At 38.7% G+C, this 23271-nt stretch overlaps 1 pseudogene across 1 annotated transcript in view; it reads left to right on the plus strand.

Annotated features, from left to right (window-relative positions):
• Positions 1 to 9777: 9777 nt before the first annotated feature.
• Positions 9778 to 23271, plus strand: part of LOC311589587 (prohibitin 1-like) — a 50500-nt pseudogene continuing 37006 nt past the window's right edge. Inside the window, exons 1-2 of the transcript in view lie at positions 9778 to 10059; positions 10468 to 10646. The product of the transcript in view is annotated as a prohibitin 1-like (transcript). The remainder of the gene's footprint in view (positions 10060 to 10467; positions 10647 to 23271) is intronic.

Genomic DNA, 23271 nt, shown 5'->3' on the forward strand with positions numbered 1-23271 from the left:
CTGGGCTCATTTCTGCCCGTCATAATGTTCCTCTTGTAGGTTTCTAGGACCCTCTAGATCCTTCTATTTCATCATTCTCCCATACTTCTCTCACCTAGAGTCCCAATAGGATGACCTCACATCTATCCTGCTTTCCTGGTAGATGACGACTTTCATGGGACATGCCCCTTGGGCTAGTGTCCAGTTATAAGTGAGTGTATATTATTTGAGTCTTTCTGCTTCTGGGTGAACTCGCTCATTATGGTCATTTCTAGTTCAATCCATTTGTCCACAAATTCCAGGAATTCCTTGTTTTTAATAGCTGAATAGTATTCCATAGTGTAAATGTACCACAATTTTTTTTTTATCCATTCTTCTACTGAGGGACACTTAGGCTGTTTCCATGTTCTGTCTATTATGAATAAGGTCACTATGAACATGGTTGAGCATATGTTCCTGTTGTGTGCTGGAGCATCTTCTGGGTATATTCCAATAAGAAGAATATCTGGGTCTTGAGGAAGCCTTATTCCCAGTTCTCTGGTGCACAGCTCTCTTATGTAATTTTTCTTTCCTATCCTCATGAGAGTTGGCCATATCCTTTCTCTGACTCATTCTGTGAAACCTGACTCTGATATTGTCATTTTTATCTGCCCCTTAATTAGATGTCATTTTCTTTCTTTCTTTTTTTTGGGGGAGGGGTTTGAGACAGGGTTTCTCTGTGTTATCTTGGTTGTCCTAAATCTGTTTTGTAGGTCAGGCTGGCCTGGAACTCATGGTGATACTTCTGCCACTGTCTCCCAAGTGCTAGGATTAAAGGCATGTGTCATCAAGCCCAGCTTTAGATGTCATTTTCAAACGTGTTTTTCCTTCTACGAACTTACTTTACTTTCATTGTTCAGAATTAAAGGATTGTACTACGGGTGTACCTTTGCTGCAGCCAGAGGGAATAAAGGCGTGTCATTCCAGTTGGCTCTCACAAACCTAGAATTTCTTTGGATGTGATCCCTCGACAGAATAGCCATGTTGCTGGATTAAAATTCCTCTGCAGTTGTTTCTTTCCTCATTTATCTGGGCTCTAAACTCACAGTTTTTCTAGATTGGCCAGTTTTTAAAGAACTGGCAAGAAGAAAATGCATGAAAGGGGGAAGGACATCACAGCTTCAAGTCATCAAATTCCTGGAGACAGTGAAGTTCTTATGTAAACAAGTGTTTTACTGGATGGGAAGATAAATGAGTTGAAGGAGATAAAATGGTTCACATAAAAACCTTACAAGGTGGGAGAAATGAAAAGGTTTTAATTCTTTGTCATGAAAGTATTAGAGAAATTGATAGAAAGAATAATATTTAATGTTTCCCACACTATTGAGTTGTATCTTTCAGAAACCCCTTTTTCTTACAGTACAGTTCATGGTTTCTTTTATTCACACATTTTGATGTTTTTAATAGTAAATCATCTAGATGCACAATATATTTTAAGGTGAGAACTTTGAAGAAGGAGAACTCAACTAGCAAATAGCAAACATCTAGATTTGTAAAACCGTAGAGACCACATCAATGCCATGTCATGTTCAGGGCCTGAGCACCTGAGCCCTGCACTCCCACCCCAACCTCCCCACCAGAGTTTCCAGAGAGATACACAAACATACAGTTAGCAACTGTTCCTAGGAGCTTGCACCTGGGGGCCAACCAATCAGAGCCACAGGTCACCATGACCAGAACAAATGAAAAATTCCCCCCCTGCAGTCTGACCCTGGTCCCCTCACTTAGGCCTGGTCCCTTAGCCAATCAGCTCAAAGGGCAACTTTCCTGTACTTCTCTAACATATCAGGTAACAGCAAGGCTTAAAAATAGCTTGAATCTAGTCTACTTTTATCACAAGAATATATATCTTAGGTACAGCCCATAGCTATGACTCTATAGAAAGACAAGATCTTCAAAAACACTAGAGACATGCAGAACATGGCATTTAAAAATGTTTTTATTACTTTAAAGGTTCACTGACAATGAGACAGATTAACTCTTGGTAACACCCAGCCTACCTCAACGAAGATGATAAGCATCAAAGAACCTCCTTATGGAGATGGTTTCAAATGTGGCAAACAAGCCACTGGGCAAAAGGTCCTCATTTCTACCACAGACAGAATTCTGCCTAAAAAAGGGGGCAAGTTTGGATGCAGGCAGAGTCAATGACCAAACTCTGCCAAGACAGGGTAAGCAAGTCGTGAATAGTTCCTGCCTCACAAATATGTCTCTCAGATATATTGGGCTACAAGTCTAAAGATGTTCCAACATTATAGAGAGTTTTGGGTGGATATTCAGGTAGAAAACTGTCTCTATCATCTTTTCATTTGGAAAGCTACTAACCTGTATTCCAGCATACTCCTATAACCAAGTTTGCTCCTCTGAAGTCTCTGAGGGAGTTGATGACCAGGTAGCTTAGTTTCACAATGAAGCTTTATTGTTTAGGGGTTAAGATGTTTTTAGTTCTAGATAGGTGTTCTAAGTTGACAATGACAATATGTGATGGAGATCAATTTATATTCAGAAATTTAGATGCACCAGATAGGAAAGATGTCTTCTTCAAGGTTGTCAAATACAAAGAGCCAAAACACTAAGAATGTAACATTTATATAATTTCTGATTGTGTCATTGTTCTTCTTGCCAGAAATAATCTATAGTACATATGTATAATGTAAATATATATGTACAAGAAAATCGTGAGAAAACATATACAAGAATAAAATAAGTTAAATAAATAAACAAGACACAAAACAAAAACAAAAAAAGAAAAATGAAAAAGAAACAGGTTGATGTCATATTTTGGCTCTCAAGTCCTTGGTGTCCCTGGCCATAATCAGTTTTGGAGTGTTGCATTTAATAAATCATCAATCTTATTGAAAAAAAAATGGCTTGAACCACCACCACCCCTCCGATGCCTGCAGATTTTTCCTTTAAAAACCCTGTTCCCCCAGAACTAGGGGCCACCATCTTCCCTCCTCACGAGGGGGCTGACTGCCTCAGATTGACTAATAAATGAAACCCTGTGTAATTTACATCTGGCTGATTCCTAGTGGTCTTTGGGTGTTTCATAACTTGGGTATTACAAAACGTTTCTCTAAAGGAATACAACTGAAAGCAGAAAAATAATATCTATGTATATTATTATTGTTTATTATTATCATTATTATTATCACTAGGCTGGACATCTCAGTAATCCAAATCTGAAACTGAAATGAAAAAATGAGAGCCTGCAGGATTCCCAGAGAGCTTTTTGTTTTGTGTTTTGCTTTTTCAATATAGTATTTCTCTGCTTGTAGCCTTGGCTGTCCTGGAACTGAGTTCATAGGCCAGGCTAGCCTTGAACTCACAGAATTCTGCATGTGTCTACCTTCTGAGTGCTTGGAATTAAGGTATGCCACCATGCCAGGCTCCCAGGGATCTTGTGATCTTCACTCTACATTGGACTCCCAAAGCTGGTTCTAATATCAATAAAAAAAATAAAATGCAACAGAATACATGGTTTTGAATGTAAGAATGGGCAGATAGTCAGAAAGTTTACTTCGTCCATGCTCTTTATTTAATCTGAGCAACCACCAAAGGGTGTGGCCCATATTTAAGGTGGGTTAATCCCTCATAGAAGTATCCAGCATTCTGGATTTTTATTGATTCCAGATGAGGTCAAGTTGACAATCACAATTAACTATCTGAAGGTGTCTGAGTTTAAGGGACACTAAGTCAGCTGTAGTTGCTGAACCAATCACATGCATTGCCATTTTGACTGATGCCTCTGGTATCTGCTGAGTGTCAGTGTTGGGCATAGTTAGCTTCCATTCACTAATCTATCTATGCCACATAAGCCCACAATAAGCAGCGAGGTGTTTCTTGCTTTACAAACCCGAGAGTACTGAAGCATTCTCGCTATGCAGGAAACTCTCTGTGTACCTTGGTCAGATCAGTAAATCTCATGTTTCCTTATGTTGAAAACTCACCAGTGAAATAAGCATTAGTTCTCTGTGATCACAAATTTCCAGGGAGCGAAAAAAATCAGGTTCTCTAAGAGGCCCAAGAGAAACAGGTTTCCCTTAATTGGCCTCTAGAGCCCTGACTAAGGTTACGGTTCCATTTCCCCATCTACAGAAATAACTAAAATTCATCGATTAGACAGGCTGACATTAAGAAATGGTAATAAACTATTTTCACCATGACGATATAGAGGTCTAATTCTAAAGATGGTCACCAGAAGGAATTAGTGTCTAGACTAGAGTTTCAGTCACAGTCTCACAAATAGCCTCTTGGCATGCTCATATGGTAGATGAGAGACCAAAAAACACAACCCCTTCTAAAATTCATGGCCTCAGCAAATACAATCTTATATCTGTTGTTCTCCTTCCCTATCCAACTTGACCTGTTCCTGTCTCCTATTGTCAGTATTCTGCATCTGAAAGAACTCTAAAACTGTCTAGGAACCAAAACAGGCATCAGAAGTCCAAAACTCTTCTGGAACTCCAGCCTGGACAAAAGCAAGAGAACGCAAATATTTTGGAGAAGATGGCCAGTAGGCTCGAACTTGCTCCACAGTTTGCCTTTTGAATATGCTGAGTTTATTCACACACATATTCCTTAAAATTCCATGCTATATAAAGGTTACAACAATCTCATGAAAACCAAGTGGGAATGGTTTGCAAATAAAATGACGCAGGTTACCACTAGGGTCATAGGTGAGAGTGCTTTGGGAGCAAGCTCAAGCTGTACCCCATGTGAGGTCCTTCAATCATGACAGGCTGGGAGGATGTCATTATTAGAAGCCCCAAAAGGAGTGTAAAAGCACCAGCTAGTGGCTGGCACTGACAGATGGGCATGTGGGATCTCAGCAACTGTGCCCCAAACTCAACAGTCCCTGATGCCAGTTTTGCAGTGGCCATTCTCAAAGTCCCTTTCCTGATGGGTATCAGTGAAAAGGCTTGTGATGCATGTCTCCATGGCAATTTGACTCAGGAAGCCAGTTTCAAAGTTCCATTTTTTTTTTATTTGAATGGAGCATTAGTTTTGTGTTATCAGGGTTCATAGAGTAGGCCTGGCTAATTTGCATATCAGCCCAATCTTGGGTAAATTCATTAGCATATCAGAAGCTGCCTTGGGCTTGGGTCATATCAGAAATGTCTTATGGTTGGCTTCTATCTTGCAAGCATTAAATGATTCCAAATGACACAATATGGTTTGCAAGTTATACATAATGGTTTTATTTATTTTGCTAACATGTAAGTTCTCTTATATGGATTTAGAGAAATGTAGAGTCCAGTAAACCCATAGCACAAGATTACCTTATCTCCAGGTCTTTAACCTGGAGCTTAATCATCCTTTGCATTCTAGTGGTATGTAAACTAACTGTACAAAATTAAATTTCCGGGAGCTGTATGTTGTTCATTAGGATTTTGCATCATTATTTTCATTTAGTGATTAAATTTTCCAAAATTTGAACCCAGTACCATGATACCCAGCATTAATCTCAGCACTTGGGAAAGAGAGGAATACAGATCTTTACAAATTTGAGGCTAGCCTTGTCTACATAGTAAGGTCTGGGCCAGGCAGGGCTACATAGGGAAGACTGTTCTTGAACAGAATTTCCAAGATATGAGATAATCCTGTATTGCAGGCATTTATATGAAATAGAACAGAAACATCCTCAAACCTTCAACATTATCCATAGTAACATATATATATATATATATATATATATATATATATATATATATATATATAAAATTACAACTGAGGAACTTACCTTGAAGTTCTCTTATTTAGGTTTCAACACTTTTACATGTGCTCATTTGTATTTGTGCTTATTTCTATAAAATGTACCACACTTGTAGATTCCATATTGCCACCAGCACAGTGAAGGTACAGAGATGATTATTGACAGATCTTCTTCATGTGACATATTAGAGTTCTGAACACTCATCTAGGCAAATTGTTAAACTGTTTTTGTTTTGTACAAATTATCAATTCAAGAACAGTATATAAATGTAGTTTATACAATATAAATAATTTTAATGTGGGCTTTTATTTATATAAATAATACCCTTGAAATCTATACAAGTAATTGAACTTGTCAGTGGTTCATTCACTTTTGTTGCTGATTATCAGTCCATGGTGTAGTATGACTATGTAACTCTACTTTGTCTATCAGTTTACCTTTTGGGGGCATTTGGGTTGTTCCCACTTACGGCTCCTATAAATAAAGCTGCTAAATATATTAATATAAATACTTTCATTGCAATATGGGTATCTCTTTTAAGTTCACTAATAAGTTGTCCAGTAAATAATTTCCAACTGATGCTCATACAGATGATTATAGCTAAACTCATTGGGTCACCCAAAGGGGAAAAAAATGAAATGACATATAAGTAGAAAAGGGGCTTCTTGGGAAGAATATGTTTTGTTTACTGTCACGTCTATTTGATTCAAGTTAGAGTAATCTTGAAGGAGGGAATCTCAATTGATGCCTCCATGAGCTTGCTCTATAGGCAAGTTAGTAGAGGTATAACCTTGATTAATGACTGATGTGGGAGTTCCCAGACCACTGTGTGTGATACTACTCTGGGAACGTAATAAACAAGCAAGGTGGGGATTCATGGTGAGGAAGCCATTAAGTAATATTTTTCCATGGTTTCTTCAGTTCCTGCTTCTGGGTTCTTCCTTTGAATTCCTGCTAGACGTCCCTTCATGACGGACTAGAGCTGTCAGGTGAAGTAAATCCTTTCCTTTCAGAGTTGCTTTTGGACACTGTGTTTATCACAGTAATGGAAAACAAACTGACGCAGAAGGTGTGCATGATGACTCTTATCTCCAAAATGGCCTTATTAGCTGCTAATGCAAACATTGAGAGCTAATATGAACAGATGTCTACACAGGAACAGAAAGACATCTAACTAATAATAAAATATACAATTGTATAAAATTAGAGTGGTTTTGTAATTAATGTGCAGACATGCTGTGACTATGGACTATTCCAAAACTAAAGAATATATAAAAGATTCATTTCATCACCCTTTAGAATTCCCGCTCAATCACTTTCTGGCTTAGAAAGCCAGACTACTCCATCTAGAATAGTTTGGAAATTACACATCCTATTTGTATACTCTATGTTTTCCATGTTATTAGAGTTTATTCCTCATTTTAACTGTATTTTCAGAGAAGTAGACATTGTTTCAGTGTATTTATTCATTCCAGAGAGGGCAGAGCCTTTGGAATATCAGATTCTACTTAATTTCCTGCTGTTTTAGATAATATTTTTAATTTTCTTATTTCCTATACTCATTACTGTTAATGACCTGACATTTTATGTTTATTATTTTTTATTAATACACATTCTTTATTACATTTCTGACTGAATAATTGTTTGAAAGAAGTTTCTTACAAAAATTAGTGGAATTCTACAAAAAATAAGATATTTTACTTTTTGGTAGCCTTAAAATATTTTTGATTTCCATGGCATTTAATAAAAAAAGTTTTGTTTATTTTACAATCCTAGATTGCCAATGGTTTTCTCTAAGAAAACTAGTCTATCTGGCAGATTCTGGGAACAAAGTTTTCAAGGAAAATTAGTTTAAATATTGCTGTTTTAGAAAAGATGCTCTTCTTTGTATGTTTTTAGTAACATATTTGCCATTGATGTTTTAATATATGAAAAATATTAGTCCAGGTACAATTCACTTTTAACCATCATATTGAGCAGCTATTAGTTTTTTGAAGTATTTTAGGAAGTGTTTTTCTTTAATTTTGAAAATTCTTAGGCATCTTATTTTCCAATAATATCTGTGCCTATTTCTTATTATTCAATATATATCTGGTTTTCTAATTTACTTCTGTTGGATATTTTTAGTTTAATTGCCAGTTTTCTTCACATTCTAGTGCCCCCATACCAGTCTCCAAGCTCACTCACTTCCTGTTTTCCTTGCTGCATTCACACACAGACGTCTAAAAGAACAACAAACTTTATGCATTTCAATCCACTAATTATATATACATTGGGTCACCAGTGGATATGCAACTGTATAATATAAAACAAATTAATACAGGAAAAGATGAGTGTCTGTGTGTGTGATTTGTATGGATGTGTGTATACGATGTCTGTGAGTGACTGTGTGTGTGTGTGTGTGTGTGTGTGTGTATGTGTGTGTGTGTGTGTGTGTATTTGTGGGGGAAGGGTGGGTGAATTCCTATCAGTGCATATGGTTTGAGATCAGAAGACAATCACAGGTATCAATCTTTACATTCCATTCTACTTGAGAATAAGTTATCTTTTTTGTTGTTGTTCCCTATTGTATACACAGTCTACTCAGCCTGTAAACCTCTAGAGAATCTCCTCTCTTCACCTCCTTTTCCTCTAAGGAAGCACTGTGATCACACAAGAGTGCTTATAATTCTGTAGCAAGGACATTATCATTAAGTAATTTCCCATGAATATAAATTTTGTTCAAGGTATTTATTAGTGATATGTGTTATGCTTCCATTTTAATTCAATTAATAAATTATTTCTAATTTTCCTTTGGTGTTTTTTTTTTACAAATGACACAAATATAATTAATAGCAGTAATAGTTTCTCAAATATTTTTGAGATTTCCCAGAGGTCTTTTACTTTGGTCATGTGTCATTTAACAATGATACTCTGTTCCGAGAAATGAGTCATTGGGTGACTTCACTTTTATGTGAACACCATACAGGATACTTACAAAATCCGAGACTAATATGACATCATTATGAGATGCAATTTATGAAACCATAGAAACAGATATAGTCTGACATTGAATTAGAGGCACTCGTACCCCTGAGAAAGTTTAGTAATTATCTAGGAAAACTCATTCCACAGCAAATAGTCACATACACAGCTTCAGCATTTAGAGACAGATTATGAAACAAAAATGTAAAAAAACACAAACACACAAAAGGTGCATGCAAACCAGAACCGTGTTAACAATAATACTCAAATATCGTTATCAGAAAGGATACTCACAATCATACAACAGAATGTTACAGCATTCTATAGAAACTGTGACCACATAGAGAAAAGCTATTGCTCCACAGTCCATTCAGATATAAACTGACCATTTAGACTTTCTGGTATTCTTTGAAAGACCTACTTACAAAGCTGACATTGGCCAGCAGCTAAGAACTTGGATTTGGGGAACATTTTTTATCATGAATGGAAAAGAGAGGTCTACTATTTCCCAATTGGCTTTGCAAGCAATATGATCCATGCTGCCAAACGTTATCTTTTGGGATTCTAAATTTTAGACACCTACAAGACAGGGAACACCTATATGATTGATCCAAAAGAACTCATGAAAATAAGGTACCCTTGTACCCTTTGCCACCTTATTTTGTGGCATGCCATTTTGAATTTTATGAGAAATATCACCTTAACCACATTTCACCTAAAGGCCATGCAGTTGTGGAACTATCAGAAGTAATTTTATTTAATAAGCATCTTTGTTTTTCTATACTGGCACACATTTTCCAAAAAAATTTTTTTTTAGTTTGTGTGTGACAAGTTTAAAAAGAACAACCAACCAGGGAAGAGTGGAGCATGTTTTTACTTTTATAACTCAGCAGGTCAAGTCAAGAAGATTAGAAAAGCCTTGGCTACATTGTCAGGAAAAGCTAACTGGTAAAGTTGAAAATCAAACAAAAGTCAAAAACAATTATTGAAAAATATTAGAAAAATAGGGTGGGGATCCACACGGCTGGCATGGGTCTGTGGTGTTCGAAAGATGAGGTCCTTAATGCATTCTGAGGAGGATGACTATGTTCCCGAGCTACACAGAAATGTACACCCTTGAGAGTAGCCTGATTAGGAGGAAATGCTTAGTGCAATGTATTAGAAATACTCAAGCCAAGATCATCCAGGATGTCATCGACAGCACACTGTGTCTGATCCATGGAACAGTAGTGGTTATACAGCCACCAAAGGACCATACTGAGAGCTTCCAAATCCATTGCTGGTGTTTCCCAGAAAGAAAGAAATACTTTCCTGAGGATTGTCCATGCCTTCCCAACGCAGGCCCATGGGACCACACTCAGGTAAGCTCCCAGGGACCCCGGGCCGCCTCCGCTGCTGCCCCCGCCACTTTTCGGGTTGCAGCCTGGCACAGTTCAGGGCAAGGAGATGGCATTTGAGGAGACGGTACTGCTTGAGTCAAGCCTCAACGAGGACTGTCCCGCCCACATCACAGGCCTCATGGACCTCCTCTCATGGGCAGGGGCCATGCTCAGTGCCGAGAGCTGGATCGTGCAGAGGTGAATGCTAGGGGCAGCACTGAGGGGGGGACCCAGGGCAGATAGAGCACGTGATGGAACCAGAGACTTGGGAGGCGCGCATCAACAGAACCACAAGTTCCCCAGGACAAGAAGCTGAGCTGGGCCAACATCAACAGTTTGTTTCTGCAAGCTATGCAATGAAGAGTTTTCGGTGTCTCCACTTGCCACCAGCTTGATGGCCCACAGGATCCAGTACCCATAGAAGTGGGAGGCCATCCAGGCCTTGATGTCCAGCAACAATCTGGAGAATTGAACAGGAGCAGGAGAGCTGGCCCTGAGGACATGGAAGCAGAAGAGCTCACCCTGAGGACACGTGAACAGGAGAGCTGGTCCTTAGGACATGGACGCAGGTGAGTAAGCCCTGGGGACATGGGAGCCTGAGAACTGGCCCTGCCCTCAGGACAGGGAAGTGGAAGAACTGGCCCCACCCCAAGGACATTGTAGCAGGAGAGCCGGCCCTGACTTGAGGACAAAGGAGCTGGGGAGTGGGGCCGTGCCCTGAGGACAGGGGAGCAGGTAAGCTGGCCCTGTCCTGATGACATGGGAACAGATAAGCCGGCCCTGTTTACATGGGAGTGGGAGAACAGGTCCTGTCCTGAGGACATGGGAGCAGGTGAGCCATTCCTGCCCTGCGGACACAGGAGCAGGAGATCTGGCCTGTCATTATAACAGCTGGCCCTTCCACAATGACACAGGAGTGAGAGAGCAGGCCCTGCCCTGAGGACAAGGGAGTGGGAACTAATCCAGGCCTCTGAGTGTACCTCACCCCAACATTTATGCCGTGTATGACCTGCTGGAACACATGAAGTGGCTGGACCTGCAGATTCAAAGATTAAGAATCTCCTTGACACACAGCAACAATGGGATATCCGACAGCAGTCCCAGTGAGGATCCGGTGATGATAGTGTAGGCCTCCAACCAGAGCCATGACTCATAGCAATGAACATTTGAAAGTATACATATGTGGACAAAAGGCTGTACTGTGTCATACACTACAGCTTCTGTGACAAGACTTTTTGTTTGTCTGTTTGTTTTATGTTGTTGGAGGGAGGAGAGGGATTTTGGTTCACGATGTGTAAATCATAGATATTCAATAAAAGTTAAAAAAAAAACCTAGAAAAAAATAAATAAAGACGATGATGAGTGACATGATCAGGATGATGGAGTAGGTGATCCAGGTCTACATCCTCCCTACCAAAGCATCTATCCATGAATGGAAAGAACTCTGGGATATTTGTGTGGTCTTTTTGTGCACTGTGTAAAGGTTGTCTTTGTATTATTCAAATACTGATTACTCTACTAGCAAAGACTTGAGAATAGGCTGGACTTGGACTTTGATGTTGCTATTTCTATGACTACGTCATATTTTGTAAACACTCTCTCCAACATACTTTCTGGATTGGCTTAATAAAGAGTTGAACAACAAGTAGCTGAGGCAGAAGAGGAAAGGCGGGACTTACGGTAGAGATAGGAACTCTGGGAGAGAACCTTAGGGGCAGGAGATTTGGGAGCCAGATATGAAGGGGGTTGGATGTAAGGTGCTGAGGAGAGGTAACAAGCCACATGACAGTATGTTATATTTAATATAAATGAGTTGATTTCAGCTAAAAGAGCTAGTTGGCAACAAGCCAAAGCTAAGGTCAAGCTTTTAAAAATAAGAAAAAGTCTCTATGTCACTACATAGGAAGCTGGTTGGTCCAGATAGTCTGGTTATAGTTGGCAGGAAACACATATATTGACACCCAATGTGGGACTAGAAATTTAAGCTTAGAAAACAAGATTTAGGCACAGGACTTGAAAAAATTTCTGGACAAGGAGCTGGAAATGGTTTCCTAGCAACTGAGAAGCCAAATCATTACTAATCTGGAGACTAAGTGGAAATTAAAGACCCAGAAATAAACCCATGAGCATTTGATTTTTGACAAAGAAGGTTTGACAAAGACAAACATCAAAATGGGAAGATGATAGCATGGTCAACAAATGGTGCTGGTTATAATTGGATATCTACACGTAGAAAGTGCAACTAGATCCATATTTGTCACCCTGCACAAAGCTCAAGCCCAAGTGGCTCAAAGACCATAATATAAATCCAGATACACTAAATGTATTAGAAGAGAAAGTGGGATCGGCCTTGAATTCATTAGCATAGGAGAAAACTTCGTGAACAGAACACCAACAGTTCAGGCTCTAAAGTCAACACTCAATACATGGCACTTCTTGAAACTGAAAATCAGAGGACAATGCCGATAGAATAAAACGACAGACTACTGACACAGGCTTTCGACTTTTCCATCACTTCACATTGCTTGTCAGCATTTCAAGAAATTCCTAGAGAGAAACTCTCCAGAGGATGCCTTGGCATTCCGGGGTCCAGCTGCTGTGGTTTTCCTTCACTTTTGCTGAATTTCTCGTTTGCTGATTAATGGGTCTGTTGGATAACTAACAGTGAAAAATAGAATCCGTCCAAGGAACTGAGTCTAAAAAGGTCTACTTCTCCTGTCCCCGTTAACCTTTTTTTTTTCTCCTATGCAGGGGAGGTGGGTTGGAAGGGCGGTATGGGTATTAGAAACTTGAAATGAAGCATGTTTTTAAAAGATTAAAGCGTTTTGGGAGCCACTCATTGCAGTTATTTTTATACAACTGTGTTTTTTTTTCTTAGTTTCTCTCTTAATCTGGCAACCACAAAGACAACTGAGACTCTTCTATATTTGTTTATAAGGCTTTAAAACACAATCCTGAGCAGTTTAAGTCTGATCTTAACCCTCTATGCTATCCCGACGTCATCATTGCCAAAATTGCTAAGGTACTTCCTTTTTATTTCATTCTCTGCTCACACTGAATATTCTTCATCTCTCCTGCACTTCTGCTCTATTTGTCCCCCACTAAAGACTGGCTGTAAGTTGTTTTATTGGCATACAAGGGGACATTTGGGGAGCAGAGTTTATATAACATTGAGACAGGAGATTCTCAGAACAAGGCTTACAGCCCGATATGAGGGTACAGAAATCAGCATTTGAATTACATAATAACCTTATGCCACCAGTACAGAGCTAAACCAAGAAGTCTCAACAAAGTAGTCTCTATTGTCTGAGAAGTATTTAATGAAATGTTTAATGACCCTAGTCATCAAAATGACTCGGTGATTCTATCTTACACCTGTGAGAATAACTAAAATATAAATTCAAGGGGCAGCACAAGCTGGCAAGGATGTGGAGAAAGGTGAAGACTCCTCCATCACTGGTGAAAGTGAAAACTTGTACAACCACTTTGGAAATCAATATGTTGTATTGTGAGAGCCCTAGAAATAGTACTACCTCAAGACCCAGCTATACCTCTGCTTGGCATATGCTCCAAAGATGCTTCAATATATCACAAGGACATTTGCTCAACTATGTTGTAAGCAGCTTTATTCATAATCGCCATAAACTGGAAATAACCTACATGTCCCTCAACTAAAGAATAGATAAAGAAAATATGGTGCATTTACACAATGGAATGGTAGTCACCTATTAAAACAAGGAAATCATGAATTTTGCAGACAAATGGATGAAACTAGAAAGGATTACCCAAAGTAAAGTAATCCAGACCCAGAAAGATACATATGTTAAATACTCACTTATTAGTGGATATTAGATATAAATTACTAGATAACGATACTACAATTCACAGACCCAAAGAACATAAGTAACAAGGAGGGCCCAAGGGAAGGTCTCTGTGAATCTCACATAGATGGTGAAATAGAATAGACAGTGGAAGTAAATGTAGAGAGGGAACTGGGTACAAGAGGGTGTGGAGTTGGAAATGAGGGGGTGATCAGATGTGATGATAGTGGGGAGGTAGGGTGAGAGGACTTGGAGAGAAAATTGAATCTAGGGTGGGACATTACTATGGAAACCTGAAGACCTATAGCAGGTAGGCTACAGGGAGGATGTACGGATGTCTCTAGCTGAGCCTGCTAGCACCAGGGGACATGGAGACTGAGGAGTTCACCTTCTAGCCAGACAGGACTTATAATAATGGTGGAAGCACACCAGTCCACCTACAAAACCTTTGACCCCAAATTTACCCTTTTAACTGTTATAAAGAGACGCTATAGCCATGGAAACTCATATAAAGAATAGCATTTGTCGGGGGGGGGGGGGGAGGGGAGGGGGGGAGAGACGGGGGAGAGGGGGGCGGGGGCTTGCTTAGAGTGCCAAGGATTAGTCCACTGTCATGACTCGAAGCATGGTGGTTGGTACAAAGGAAAACATGATGCAAGAGAGGTATTTGAGAGTTATATATCTCAGCAGTCAGCAAGAAAGGAAGTGTGACACTAGGTCTGGTTTGAGCCTACTCCCTGTGATCCACTTTCTCCAGCAAGGTCATGCATATGCTAATGAGGCCACACCTCCTAATAGTGCCACTCCTTAGTGACCAAGCATTCAAATCTACTAGCCTATGTGGGCCTTTCCTATTCAACCCACCACAATCAGCATGGCAGGTAGCATGGTAGCACACAGGCAGACATGGTTTTGGATACAGAACTAATTGGTAAGCTACAGATAGAGAGAGCCCTTGGCTCTGGCTTGAACTTTTAAAACCTCAAAAGTCCATCATCAGTCACACACTTTCTCCCACAAGATTACACCTACTCTAACAAGCCCATACCTCCTAATCTTTCTCAAATAGAAATACTCCCTACTGAGCACACATTCAAATATTATAACCTGCCAGGCAGTGGTGGCACACACCTTTAATCCCAGCTCTTGAGAGGCAGAGGCAGGTGGATCGCTGTGAGTTCTAGGCCAGCCAGGTCCACAAAGCTAGTCCAGGACAGCCAAGGCTACACAGAGAAAACCTGTCTCAAAAAACAAACAAAAACAAATATAATAACATATAAGGGCCATTCCTATTCAAACCTCCAGAATAATCCACCATATAAACAAGTCAAAAGACATTAGATGCAGAAGGCCTTAAAATCTAGCACCTCTTCATATTAAAACTCATGGGGACACTAGGGACACATGAAGCATATCTCAACATAATAGAGGTGATTTACATCAAGCCTACATCCATCATCAACCTAAATGAAGAGAAAGCCACAGTTTTGTTTTGTTTTTTAACTAAAATCAGGAACAAGACAGGGTTGTCCTCTTTCTCCACATCTGTTTAATATAGCACTTGAAATCATAGCTAGATCAATAAGACAACTGAAGATTATCAAGGGATACAAATACAAAAGGAAGAAGTCAGTGTATATTCATGCAAAAATGATAAAATTGTATATATAAATAACCCTAAACATTCTACTGGGAAACTACTACAGCTAAAAAGCACTTTTAGCAAAATAGCAGGACAGAAAGATAATACACAAAAATCAGTAGCTTTAACATACACGAATCAAAAGTGAACTGAGAAAGACACCAGGGAAACAATACCTCTTACTATAATCTCAAAGATAAATAAGTAAGAAATTTTGGAATAACGCTATCAAAGAAAATAAAAGATTTGTATATTAAAACTTTTAAGATATCAATGAAAGAACTTGAAGAAGATATCAGAAGATGGAAATCTCTCCCATGCTAATGGGTTGAGAGGAATAATATAGTAAAAATTGACATCCTACCAAAAGTAATCCACAGATTCAATGCAATCCCCAGCAAAACTCTAACAGATTTCTTCACAGAACTTGAAAGGACAATTTTTAGCTTCGTATGGAATCACATATCTAAGCAAACAAGCAAGCAAGCAAACAAGCAAACAAACAAATCGAAACAAAACAAAAAGCTGGAAAGCAGAAAACAATCTTGAATAATAAAAGAACTCATGGAGTTATCACCATTCCTAATCTCAAATTGTACTGTAGAATATAGTAATAAAAGCACAAAAACAAAAACTTTGATCAATGGCATGTAAATCAAGATCCAAAAATAAATACACAACCCACGAATACCTGAATTTTGAATAAAAAGCCATAAATACACCCTGCAGAAAAGACAGCATCATCAACAAATGATACTTGTCAAATTGGAAAGCTAATGTAGAAGAGTGAAAACAGACCCACACTTTTCACCCTAAACAAAACTCAATTCCTAATGGATTAAAGACATCCATACATTGTCAGATTAGAAGAAAAAGTGGGAAATAATCTTGAACTCACTGGAAGAGGAAAAGATTTCTGAACAGAATACTAATAGTACCAATAGTAAGACCAACAATTAATAAATGGGACCTAATGTACCTAAAACAAAACAAAACAAAACAAAACAAAACTCTGTGGACAAAAGTTTCTATCAGTCATAAAAGTGGTAAGCAAGCAAAAAGTTGGAAGGATTTTAATGACTACATATCTGCGAGAGCTAGTATCTAATTTATATAAAACTAAACAAAGTAAGACATCAAGAAAATAAACATCTCAATTAAAAAATAGGGAATTCTCAAAAGAAAACAAAAATGGCTGAGAAACACTTAAACAAATGTTAATATCCTTAGTCATCAGGGAAATGTAAGTGAAACTACTTTGAAATTTCATCTTATACCAGTTAAAATGGCCAAGATCAATAACGTAAGTGACAGCTCTTGCTAGCAAGGGTGTGGAGTAAAGGGAACACTCATCCATTGCTTGGTGGGAATGAAAACTTGTGTAGCTCTTATTGAAATTAGTGTGGCAGTTTTTCAGGAAGTGGGAAATAGATCTATCTCAAAATACTGCTATGGGACACTTGGGCGCATGCCCAAAGGATGTGTCATACTGTGACCGAGACACTTGCCCAACTATGTTCATTGTTGTTTTCCTCATAATAGCCAGAGATTGAAAATAGCCTAGCTGCCTGTCAATGGATGAATGGACAAAGAAAACGTGTTTTATTTACCAAGTGGACTATTGTTCAGCCATTTCATTATATTAGATTTATGTATAAATGGATGGACTAAAAAAAATTCTGAGTGACTTAACCCAGACCCAGAAAGACAAATATAGTATATATTTGCTTGTATGTAGATGTCAGTTAAATGTTAATGTTTGCTATTAAGGCTTCAATAAACAAGCTACAATCGTATGTCTACATAGGTCAAGTATGGAGTAAGGGAGTAGGCAGGATGGATGGGGACATAGCATAGATGTTTATGGGTAGAGGGGTGGAATTTGACTGGGACGATTGAATGGGGAGTAGAAAAAGAGAGGAGAGCAAATGGAGAGAAGAAAGAGACAGGCTAAGTGAATGGCCTTAGAGAAATCTAACACACTAGAAGCTTCCTAAAAATACATGTGTGTAAAGATGATCTAAATGAAATTATAAAATATTGGAGGAGATGGAGTCACAAGGAGTCCTCTCTTATCACTAAATGAAGCTTCCAGGAGTGGGGGATGAGTTAAATTTAATTGAGTTGTTGTGATAGTGGTCCTATTGGAACACTCAGGCAATTCAGGCTATTGCCAAGGCTGTTAGCTGCTCTCCACAAACCAATGGAAAGGCCCTGTTGCTGAAGCAGCACCTACAAAAACTCAATGAACATAGGAGAACTCTAGCTGGTACCTATCTAGAGACTTTATTCTTACTGACAAGTGTTCATGGTACTTGAAGCTACTCTGCACAATTCCAACGGAGAAAACTAAACACAAATACAGCTACAAAACCCGTTGATCTACAATGATGGCCTGTTGTGGAAGTTTTGGTTTCTATGTAAACATTTTTTCTTTTAATCCCAGGTGTGGGATATGGGGGGCAGATGATAGCTACCTCCTGAATGGAAATGTGGTGTTAGCTGTGACCTACCTCATGCGGGGGGGGGGGGTGCTCTTTGTAATTGGGGATAAAAGCTAGCCCCAAAGAGAGACTCTGAGAAAGAAGAAGGCTGCTGGTTCTTCTCCCCTACTGCTGCTGCTTGCAGTTGATGTAGTGAGATGAGAAGTCAGAGTTATCCAGAAATGAGGATCGGACTCGCCCCAAAGAACCGAATGATCCTAAACAACAGGAAGCAGTTAAGGACAACTACACCTCCTCTTCCCATTAACCATCTTTCCTTCCTACCTGGTGTTTGTCTGTTGGAAGGGATTGGTGTGGAAAAGGGAGAAAGAGACATAAAGAACCCATAATAAAAATGATTGGTGAAAAGTACGCCAATAGTGGCCTGCCTCCAAGTTGAGCTGGGGCAATAGTGGCACAAAGTGAGAACAATGCCAAGACCACCCCTAGCCTGGTGCCATGTATCCCAAGGAGACAGAACACTCTTGAGATGACACCCAGCCTAGAGCACTGCTGGTTGGGGAGGGTAGATCATGCCAGAGATGACTCCTGCCTAGTGCCACACATCACAGGTGGGGCATAGCACACCTGAGACCACCTAAAACACCAAGAGTCCCCGGAAACCAGTAAGATGAGCAAGTGAGTGGTAGAGAGATAGATGAGACAGAGAATCAGAAGGATGTGTACACAGTGAAGAGAGATGGAAATGTTGAGTCAAGGGTAGTTGACAAGTCGCCTGATATGAGTCACCAGTGATCCCACCTATGGCCATGGTGAGGTCCTGGCTCATGCTGCCCCTGAGGGCCATGTCTAGGTCCATGGCCCTGTAGCAGCTGGGGCTTGTTACCGCCAAACTCCAGGCATACATTCTTGTTTGGGATGCCACACGGGGCCATATTGATGATCTCTGAGGACTATAAAGAGCTGGCCCTACCCTCACATTTGCATCGTGGGGGAGTAAGCCATGACAGTGTGAGAGCCTCAGGCCTCTCCCAGGAAGCATAGTAGGGCTGGGCCTTGCTGAGGTGGGGTGTTGCGGGTGAGCTACCCCAAGGGCATGAGCACAGGAGAGCTAGCCCTGGCACTTGTCTGCCACGAGATGGCATGGGCAGGGCAGAGTTGCACATAATGTGCAGCCACATCATGACGAGGGAGAGGAAAAGCTAAGAATAGCTACATGGAAGTATAGGAATATAACTTCATATTTTATGAAATATCTTAACATCCAAGCTGGCAACAGCAAACTATCACTGTGACTCTCAAAGCTCCTTGTAAGAGGATGTGTAGGGTAAACTATCATCTTTTTCTGCCTGAAGACCGTAAATCAATGTATCCTTTTCCTAAACGACTGCTAAGAGGGGCATAGAAGGTACATATAAAAACATTTATAAATGGAGAAATAGAAGTACCATTAAAGGGGTTTCATATAAATTTCTGATATGCTATTTATGTTCAGTGTAAGGTCCCAGAATGTTTTAGCTATTTATGTCTATTAAAATAATGTTTATTATTAATACAGGAGTTGGTATAAACTACAATTTACATTTACACACAATGGGTTAGCATTCAATAGGATACATAGTTTTGAAAATTTGTGAATACTTTTGATAGACATACCAGTAAAGCTTTCAATGATCCTGTGCATGGCCTCTACCATAAATATCAGCAGACATTACACATAAATTCCCTATTGACTATGAATTCCTAAATAGAACCTCAGCATCCACTAACAAGTTATACATCAATAGCTCTGAAGTTTATTGAATCTAGGCAAAGTATATTCCAGAGTTGTTGGCACAGTGGGCAACTTATATTCACATTATATTTTTTGGAATCTGTAATTTAGGGCTGATTGATTTTTTAAGCTGGTCTACATCGTACATTGCTCAATGAGTAGTCATATTAGTAGATGAGTCTGCATTAAATATATTATTTTCTTGGCCTTTGAACAAACACAGATCAATATTAGGACATATACCTATTGAAAGTGTGTCCTGTGTTGTTCAGTCATTATGTGAAATAGTAATTGCAAGCCTACTCATCTCTGTACTTCTGCTCAGAAAAAAAAAAAAAACAAAAAACAAAAACCAAAACAGATGTTTGAAGCAAATTTTAAATTTATTATTTTATTTTTTGGCAATATAATATAATCATATCCTTTCTTCATTTCATTTCTGCTTTTCAAACCCTCCCATATACTCCTTCTTGCCTTATAAAAATTGTTTTTCTGGTTTTGCACATGCACACACACACACACACACACACACACACATACACACCGACTCCTGAATATGTATAATATTCTCAATTTGTATAATGTCATTGTATGCGTCTTTTCTATTTCTGTGTAACACAACCTGACCCTAGAGTCAATAACTTAGCCCAGATTGCCCTCAAGCTTAAGATTGTCTGCCGAGAACTAGACTCACAACCAAGGGCTACCATGTGCACTCTATCTTCTTTTTCTTTCTGCATTCTATACTGAGAAAACTTCTTTATGTATGAGGAAGGGGACAGATGAGACTGAAGGTGTTCTTTACCTTTTATTTTAGGTAATTAGGGACTTTGTTTCTGATGAAGCACAGGCATAAGAAGATTATATGAAGGCATACTAAATTTACATCTCATATTGTAAAACTGGAGTCTCTGTTCCAATTAGATAAATTCATTTGAAAAATCATTAAAATTGTTCCAATTTTCAGGCTAAGATTTTTTTTCTGGTCTCAAATTGTTATCTAAAAAGCAAAAATAATTAAAACACTGCAAACTAAAACTTTCACTACATTAATTTTAGTATTTGCTTAATTCCTCAGTTAATTATTTCTTCAAGGAAACAAAGTTTAAAATTTATTACAACCAATTTTGCTCATAAGAATATTAGGTTATGAGAAACATCTATATTTATGTATTCCTTGCAGACTTTTTCGATACAATGGCTTTCAGCTTGAGAATCAATTTTTCTAGCAATACCGTAGCTCATTTACACCCCGAGCTACATAAAATGTTGTGTTTACTTCTCTGGACTGTGTGTAGTAACTAATTTGTTCTACTAAATTCTGAATGACATGCATCATTTAAAAACACAATCTAAGACTCTCCTGTGTCCAACAGGGACAGTAACTTGGTGACACACTGATTATTCCATTTTTATTTTCTACATGACCCATCTTCTAGTACTTTTATCATTGAGCTGCACAAAAAACAACAGGGACAACAGTAATATCCTCAATTGCACAAGTATCTTAAATTCTATACATACTAGAGATAAGTATTTTCTGATGTATGTCATGAATTAAATTAGCTTTATCACTTCTTAGCACAGATGCTACTGATCATGGAGAAAATGTTGGAAAAAGAAATCTGTAGATCCTATAGGGCGATTAGCATGAGGGAAATCTACACTGTGAACACAGACAAAACCGAGCTCTTCTGAGCACAGTGAATATGACTGGGATAACGATTTGACCCCTAGTTTGGCAGGGGAGACTTGGGTAGTTCCATTCTTCCTCTGGAGTCATAGTGTGAAATGAATGCAAAAGCGATCCCTTTCTAACCTTTTCTCTCCTTTATTCCTCAGCTTAAGGCACTTTCACAGTTAGTCCCGTGACCCCAGTTTTGAGATAAAGGAGCAAATGTTGCCATTGGAGACTTTAGTTGGGCTCATTTACTTTCCACAAAGTCCCTCAAAGAAACAAAAGAGAAATGTACGCTGTCAATGCTTTTTAAAAGATCACTCAAATGTTGAAGACTAATTTCATGAAAAGAATGTATAAGATTAAACATCCAGTCTTTTCTTACTTCGTATAAAGGATGTATTACAAGTGGTGTGTCCACTACTTGCAGAATGTAAAATAAACTTACTTGTGCCAGTCTTTCGGCTTTCCTGATACCGAGAGTAATTTCACTTGTATATAGGCCATGCTGTATTTTGATAGAGTCATAGTTGACTCAGTGTCAAAGGACAACCATCAGAACTTGCACTTCTCAACAAATGACTTGCAAAATGACTGTAATAGATATTTAAAATATATTGAAATGTTACTATACCCCAAAGTTTGCTCTAAAATCTTTCACAGTTCTATTCTCCTTTCTTGCTTCTGCTTTCATATGCATATGTGAGTATAAATTGGATGAATAGATGGTGGATGGATGGATTGATGGATGGATGAATAGATGGATGGATGGACATATGGATACACACATATGTCTCATATGTGTTTAGAAAATTTAGGATCCACATATAAGAGAAAACAAACAAGAAAACATGTTTGTGTCCTCCTCCCTGGAATACAGGGAGGCAAAGTTTCCCAGAGCTCACAAGTATTTCAAGTTGAGTTTGAAGCCAAACATTCTGATTTCAAAGTCCATTAGTCTAACCACTGCATTTGTAACTCATGCCTGGGCAAGCTATCTCATTTAGATCATTGGGTACTTTGAAACTGGATTTGAACTCAGTTTTCACAGACAACTGGACATTCTTAAGCAATTGAGATCTTTGAGCTAGGACTCATTTCTCTGCATGTAAGTTAAAGGCATCATTACAAATTTTCCTGACCTAAAATTTTTTTTTCAGAATTATTTTTTTCTAGAGTGTATTTTACTCTCCAATTATCTACTCTGCAGTGTGGACCTCCTAGCAATTTTAAAAGCACTATAAGTAAAACTCTCCAAACAAAATAATTTCCTACTTTTCTTACTTTTAAAAAGTCACATGGAGTTGTCTTTCCATTCTGAATTGCTTTATTTCTTTTATGCTTTCATTTTAAAATCTCCATTTAAAGTTTTGGTAATTTTTAAACCTGGTGTTTCAAGTAGAAAACCACTACGCCAGATACACTTCACATCTTGCTGTATTTATGAAAACATCTATATACAATGTTTCATTTCATATTGAAATGTTCAACCTGCATTTGAATTCACACTTAAAATGTACATCTAGAAAAATTTGGAACAAAGTATATACATTTTGAAAAATATATGTCGTTATTTAATCATCGTCATAGTTATTATAAACAATAAACCCAACCTTCACAAAAACAGCACTGCCCCTCCGGGTTAGTTCCTCCTTCAATCCAGTAATCCATTTCTGGTCATCTACCCTAAGCCCATTCCTCCTAGCTGAGAGTCTGTTACAGATCATAGCTGCCAATGAATTTACTTCAGAGGTTGGGTGTCTGATAGGTTGCACATACCCAACTGAGCAACATACACCAGTGCACACACAGGCAGCCCTAGACTTAGTGTATTG

The sequence above is a fragment of the Acomys minous genome, assembly GCF_964271855.1.
Source record: "Acomys minous genome assembly, chromosome: 18".
NCBI classification, from domain to species: Eukaryota; Metazoa; Chordata; class Mammalia; order Rodentia; family Muridae; genus Acomys; species Acomys minous.